At 46.9% G+C, this 7114-nt stretch overlaps 1 protein-coding gene across 16 annotated transcripts in view; it reads left to right on the plus strand.

Annotated features, from left to right (window-relative positions):
- Positions 1–7114, plus strand: part of ADAT1 (adenosine deaminase tRNA specific 1) — an 83120-nt gene that overhangs the window by 23434 nt on the left and 52572 nt on the right. The gene's annotated exons all lie outside the window — the stretch shown is intronic.

Here is a 7114-nt window from a genome sequence, read left to right on the forward strand (position 1 = left end):
TGAAATCCAAAACCCATGCTATATGACTCGCTTCACAGCAGATTTATTCCCCCGACATAAAAAGATGCAGTGTCCAAAATGACAGTGTTGCAATTCTATCAGCGAAACCCAAGAACATGAGTCCCCAACGTACTAAATAGTTAGGCCTATTGATGCTTCATATGTGCCCTTAGATACAGATGCACTTTTGCCCCAGGTTTGCTTTTTCAACACTGACCCTACTACAAAGGTTTCGCTAAAACATTCCAGATACGCTGAAACATGCTTGACTGAGAATGAACTGGCATAGTCAGAGTGCAGGCCTTCTAAAAAGTAGCAAACTGTGAATTTACATCAGTGATTTTCCACCAATTTGGTACAACAAACTGATACAATCTTCTTCACTAACATAGATTTGGGACAGGAACCTGGATCTTCAAATGTAAGTGTGGGAAGAGAAGGAAGAATACTCAGGGTCACTGTTGTCCTATAAGCTGTGCGCGTATGCACACAGATCCTAAACCCCATGCACACGGCAAAACACCATGCACACAAAAATTTGCACAGAACCACAACAATTTGCACAGACAAAATTTTTTGCGCACACGGCCTGTCAAAAATTAGAGGGAACATTCCTCAGGGTTATGTTCTGTCGGCTATGTATCAGCCCCTTTGTGTTCTAGGTGTGACCCGGAGTGCCTGCGGTAGCCCTCGCTGAAAATGCCAAGATCAGAGTAGACTGCAAAAAGGAGAACAGATTGTCCCAAAACTGGTGGTTAACATTGAAATTAGACTCACCAACCAGTCACAAACTGTGCTCCTGTTTTCCCCCACACTGGTTATCAAGAAGCTAAAAAGAAACCACACAACCCCCTTTATTGCATTCCAGTTCTCTGGTTCCCAATAACGTAGGTCCAGGACAGTGAGAAGTTATTTAAAAACTCTGTTTACTGTTAGGATATAGATATTCAGGCCTGTCTGTAAAGGCCTGTACTTTAAGAATTTAGGGGTATTCTTATCACTTGGCTAGTTCTAGAGGTATAAAAGAAAGAATCAAAATCACTGTCTGCTGGTGTAAGGGCCTTCTCTTACTGTGACAGTTTGAGGCCCTGTTCTTAGGCTAAGGCCTTTGGCTAAGCAGCAGAGGCAGCCATAAGCCAGGAAGCGAACAGTCACATCCTCACATTCCAAACTAGTCACATTGAAAGAAGGTGCTATTGGGCTGTTAGGAATACAATCCTGTCCTGATAATTCCTATCACCTCCAGAGAAAGGGAAGTGCCTAGAAAATGTAAAAGGAAACTTAGTTTGATAGCATCCTGTCTGGCAAGAACTCACTTATCAATAGCTGGGATGTGAAATCCTCACTTCTGTATTGTTTTGTCATTAGAGTTCCCACTTTGCTATTGTTTGTCTGTATAATCTCTGTCTGGTTCTGTGATTGTTTCTGTCTGCTGTATAATTAATTTTGCTGGGTGTAATCTAATTAAGGTGGTGGGATATAATTGGTTACATAATCATGTTACAATATGTTAGGATTGGTTAGTTAAATTTCAGTAGAATGATTGATTAAGGTATAGCTAAGAATATTGCTATATAAATTAGGGGCAAACAGGAAGTAAGTTGGGATTCGAAAATAAGGAAAAAGGAACTTGTATTTAAGCTTGCTGGAAGTTCACCCCAATAAACATCGAATTGTTTGCACCTTCGGACTTCGGGTATTGTTGCTCTCTGTTCATGCGAGAAGGACCAGGGAAGTGGGAGAGTGAAGGAATAAGCTCTCTAACATTTACTATACAAAATGTTCTTAGAATCATAGAATATCAGGGTTGGAAGGGACCTCAGGAGGTCATCTAGTCCAACCCCCTGCTCAAAGCAGGACCAATCCCCAACTAAATCATCCCAGCCAGGACTTTGTCAAGCCTGACCTTAAAAATATCTAAGGAAGGAGATTCCACCTCCCTAGGTAACTCATTCCAGTGTTTCACCACCCTCCTAGTGAAAAAGTTTTTCCTAATATCCAACCTAAACCTCCCCCACTGCAACTTGAGACCATTACTCCTTGTTCTGTCATCAGCTACCACTGAGAACAGTCTAGATCCATCCTCTTTGGAACCCCCTTTCAGGTAGTTGAAAGCAGCTATCAAATCCCCCCTCATTCTTCTCTTCTGCAGACTAAACAATCCCAGTTCCCTCAGCCTCTCCTCATAAGTCATGTGTTCCAGTCCCCTAATCATTTTTGTTGCCCTCCGCTGGACTCTTTCCAGTTTCTCCACATCCTTCTTGTAGTGTGGGGCCCAAAACTGGACACAGTACTCCAGATGAGGCCTCACCAATGTCAAATAGAGGGGAACGATCACGTCCCTCGATCTGCTGGCAATGCCCCTACATATACATCCCAAAATGCCATTGGCCTTCTTGGCAACAAGGGCACACTGTTGACTCATATCCAGCTTCTCGTCCACTGTAACCCCTAGGTCCTTTTCTGCAGAACTGCTGCGGAGCCATTCGGTCCCTAGTCTGTAGCGGTGCATTGGATTCTTCCGTCATAAGTGCAGGACTCTGCACTTGTCGTTGTTGAACCTCATCAGATTTCTTTTGGCCCAATCCTCTAATTTGTCTAGGTCCCTCTATATCCTATCCCTACCCTCCAGTGTATCTACCCCTCCTCCCAGTTTAGTGTCATCTGCAAACTTGCTGAGGGTGCAATCCACACCATCCTCCAGATCATTTATGAAGATATTGAACAAAACCGGCCCCAGGACCGACCCTTGGGGCACTCCACTTGATACCGGCTGCCAACTAGACATGGAGCCATTGATCACTACCCGTTGAGCCCGACAATCTAGGCAGCTTTCTATCCACCTTATAGTCCATTCATGCAGCCCATACTTCTTTAACTTGCTGGCAAGAATACTGTGGGAGACCGTGTCAAAAGCTTTGCTAAAGCCAAGGAACAACACGTCCACTGCTTTCCCCTCATCCACAGAGCCAGTTATCTCGTCATCGAAGGCAATTAGATTAGTCAGGCAGGACCTGCCCTTGGTGAATCCATGCTGACTGTTCCTGATCACTTTCCTCTCCTCTAAGTGCTTCAGAATTGATTCCTTGAGGACCTGCTCCATGATTTTTCCAGGGACTGAGGTGAGGCTGACTGGCCTGTAGTTCCCCAGATCCTCCTCCTTCCCTTTTTTAAAGATGGGCACTACATTAGCCTTTTTCCAGTCGTCCGGGACCTCCCCCGATCGCCATGAGTTTTCAAAGATAATGGCCCATGGCTCTGCAATCACATCCGCCAACTCCTTTAGCACTCTCGGATGCAGCGCATCCGGCCCCATGGACTTGTGCTCGTCCAGCATTTCTAAATAGTCCCGAACCACTTCTTTCTCCACAGAGGGCTGGCCACCTCCTCCCCATGCTGTGCTGCCCAGTGCAGTAGTCTGGGAGCTGACCTTGTTCATGAAGACAAAGGCAAAAAAAGCACTGAGTACGTTAGCTTTTTCCACATCCTCTGTCACTAGGTTGCCTCCCTCATTCAATAAGGGGCCCACACTTTCCTTGACTTTCTTCTTGTTGCTAACATACCTGAAGAAACCCTTGTTACTCTTAACATCTCTTGCTAGCTGCAACTCCTGGTGTGCTTTGGCCTTCCTGGTTTCACTCCTGCATCCCCGAGCAATATTTTTATACTCATCCCTGGTCATTTGTCCAATCTTCCACTTCTTGTAAGCTTCTTTTTTGTGTTTAAGATCAGCAAGGATTTCACTGTTAAGCCAAGCTGGTCGCCTGCCATATTTACTGTTCTTTGTACACATCGGGGTGGTTTGTCCCTGTAACCTCAATAAGGATTCTTTATAATACAGCCAGCTCTCCTGGACTCCTTTCCCCCTCATGTTATTCTCCCAGGGGATCCTGCCCATCAGTTCCCTGGGGGAGTCAGAGTCTGCTTTTCTGAAGTCCAGGGTCTGTATTCTGCTGCTCTCCTTTCTTCCCTGTGTCAGGATCCTGAACTCGACCATCTCATGGTCACTGCCTCCCGGGTTCCCATCCACTTTTGCTTCCCCTACTAATTCTTCCCGGTTTGTGAGCAGCAGGTCAAGAAGAGGTCTGCCCCTTGTTGGTTCCTCCAGCACTTGCACCAGGAAGTTGTCCCCTACAGTTTCCAGAAACTTCCTGGATTGTCTGTGCACCGCTGTATTGCTCTCCCAGCAGATATCAGGGTGATTGAAGTCTCCCATGAGAACCAGGGCCTGTGATCTAGTAACTTCTGCAAGTTGCCGGAAGAAAACCTCGTCCACCTCATCCCCCTGGTCCGGTGGTCTATAGCAGACTCCCACTATGACATCACCCTTGTTGCTTACACTGCAGTTTCATACTTGAGCTCTGAGCAGTCATACTGCTCCCTTACATACAGTGCAACTCCCCCACCTTTTCTGCCCTGCCTGTCCTTCCTGAACAGTTTATATCCATCCATGACAGTACTCCAGTCATGTGAGTTATCCCACTAAGTCTCTATTATTCCAATCACATCATAATTCCTTGACTGTGCCAGGACTTCCAGTTCTCCCTGCTTGTTTCCCAGGTTTCTTGCATTTGTGTATAGGCACTTGAGATAACTCGCTGATCGTCCCTCTTTCTCAGTATGAGGCAGGAGCCCTGCCCTCTCACGCGCTCCTCATGCTTCCTCCCGGGATCCCAATTCCCCGCTTACCTCAGGGCTTTGGTCTCCTTCCCTCGGTGAACCTAGTTTAAAGCCCTCCTCACTAGGTTAGCCAGCCTGCTTGCGAAGATGCTTTTCCCTCTCTTCGTTAGTCTTCTGACCCCAAAGAGCTGGCCCCATTACCAGGTCAATATTAGCTTGGATCTTATCCAAAATACCATGCTGCCAGCCAATCCTTTAGTATCGAAAACTAAAGGTTTATTAGAAAAGAACAAGAAGAGTTGTTAAATGGTCAATCAGATACATACAGAAACTTCAAAGTCCATATACCAGGTTCTTAGCATTGTTGGTGAGTTTGCTGGCTTGAAAGTCCCTCTGGAACATATCCACAGCTTGGATGGGTCATTCAGTCCTTTGTTCAGAGGTTCACGTTGTAGAAAAGTTGCTCCAGAGGTAAGAAGCAGGATTGAAGACAAAATGGAGATGATGCAGCTGCCCTTTATATTCCTTTTGACATCTGGCTTGTACTTCCTGTGTCCCAAACACAAGTTTCACAACACATAGCATGGAAAAGCCTTAGGGCACGTCTACACTGGCAAAGTTACAGCGCCGTTCAGAGAGCGCTGCAGGGAAACTGCTGTTGTGTGTTCACACTGTCAGCTGCCTGCGCAATAGCGTGTTCACAGTTGTGGCACTTGCAGCAGTATTCGGAGTGGTGCACTCTGGACAGCTATCCCACAGAGCACCTCTTTCTCTTCAGCCGCTAAGACTTGTGGGAAGGCGGAAGGGGTCACGGGGAATCCTGGGTCCTGTTCCAATGACCTGTGATGTATTGCTTCACATCCCAGAAATTCCTGTACTTCCGTCCACATTTGGTGCCATCTTTTAACGGTTTGTGTACTGTTCACCCTGCCTCTTCAGGCTGCAGGAATGGATCCCGAACTGTTGACCGGGATGCTGCTTGCTCTGACTAACACATCACGAATGGCAGTGGAGTTATTCCTTAAACTACAAAGGCAAGAGAAGTGCGACATTGATCTTGCCATGCCTACTAGCTACGACATGAGAGTGCTTGTGGCATTCATGGAGGTGCTGACCATAGTGGAACGCTGCTTTTGGGCTCGGGAAACAAGCACTGAGTGGTGGGATCACATCATCATGCACGTCTGGGATGACGAGCAGTGGCTGCAGAACTTCTGGATGATGAAAGCCACATTCATTTGACTGTGTGATGAGTTTGCCCCAGCCCTGCAGCACAGGGACACAAGAATGAGGGCTGGCCTGTTGGAGAAGCGTGTGGTGATTGCACTGTGGAAGTTGGCTACTCCAGACTGCTACCGATCAGTCAGTAACCAGTTCAGAATGGGAAAGTTGACGTTGGACTCAAGTTGACGGAAGTGTGCAGGGCTATTAATCGCATCCTGCTCCAAAAGACCGTGACTTTGGGCAATGTGCATGACATAGATGGCTTTGCACAAATGGGCTTCCCTAACTGCGGAGGGGCGATAGATGGCAAGCACATTCCAATTCTGGCACCAGACCACCTAGCCACGGAGTACATTAATCGGAAGGAGTATTTCTCAATGGTTCTCCAGGCGCGTATGGATCACCATGTGCGTTTCACAGACATTAACGCAGTCCGGAAAGGTGGCCTGTTCAAGAAGCTGCAAGCAGGGACTTTCTTCCCAGACCAGAAGATCATCATAGGGGAAGTCAAAATACCCACTGTGATCCTGGGAGACCCCGCTTACTCCTTAATGCCATGGCTTATGAAGCCATACACGGGGCAACTGTTTAACAGGCTGAGCAAGTGCAGAATGACTGTTGAGTGTGCTTTTGGCCGTTTAAAAGCCCACTGGTGCTGCCTCTATGGGAAGCTGGACCTGGCCGATAACAGTATTCCTATGCTTATAGCCGTATGCTGTTTGCTCCATAATATTTGTGAAGGGAAGGGTGAAAGCTTCACTCAGGGCTGGACCGCAGAGGCTCAGCGCCTGGAGGTTGAGTTTGAACTGCCAGAGACCAGGTCTATTAGAGGGGGCACAGCGCAGGGACATAAGGATCAGGGATGCCTTGAGGAAGCAATTTGAAGCTGAAAGCCACTAATATTTGTTGCTATGCTTAGGATTGCAGTGCTTGTAATGCTAGGAGGTGATTGGTGCACATGATGCAATAAGGGGGTTTAACATAATTGTATGTTGCTTTGCAGAGCTCGTTTTGCTTTCAGTTAATAGAATAAAAGATTGCTTTAAAACCTACACAATTCTTTTATTAAAAGACAACAACCAGAGGAGAGAGTCCAAATGAAAAAATATGGCAGCAGGGATGGGGGAAGGGGAAGGTCCCAGGAGGAGGAGGGGTCCCAGGATGGCTAAAGATTTGTGTATGTCCAGGGATCATATCCAGCCTTCTCCTCTGGAGTACAATGCAGTGGGTACTGTACTTCAGCAGGGCCAAACTGCAGAGGGATGGGTGT

The sequence above is a fragment of the Chelonia mydas genome, chromosome 12, assembly GCF_015237465.2.
Source record: "Chelonia mydas isolate rCheMyd1 chromosome 12, rCheMyd1.pri.v2, whole genome shotgun sequence".
In the NCBI taxonomy this organism is placed as follows: Eukaryota; Metazoa; Chordata; order Testudines; family Cheloniidae; genus Chelonia; species Chelonia mydas.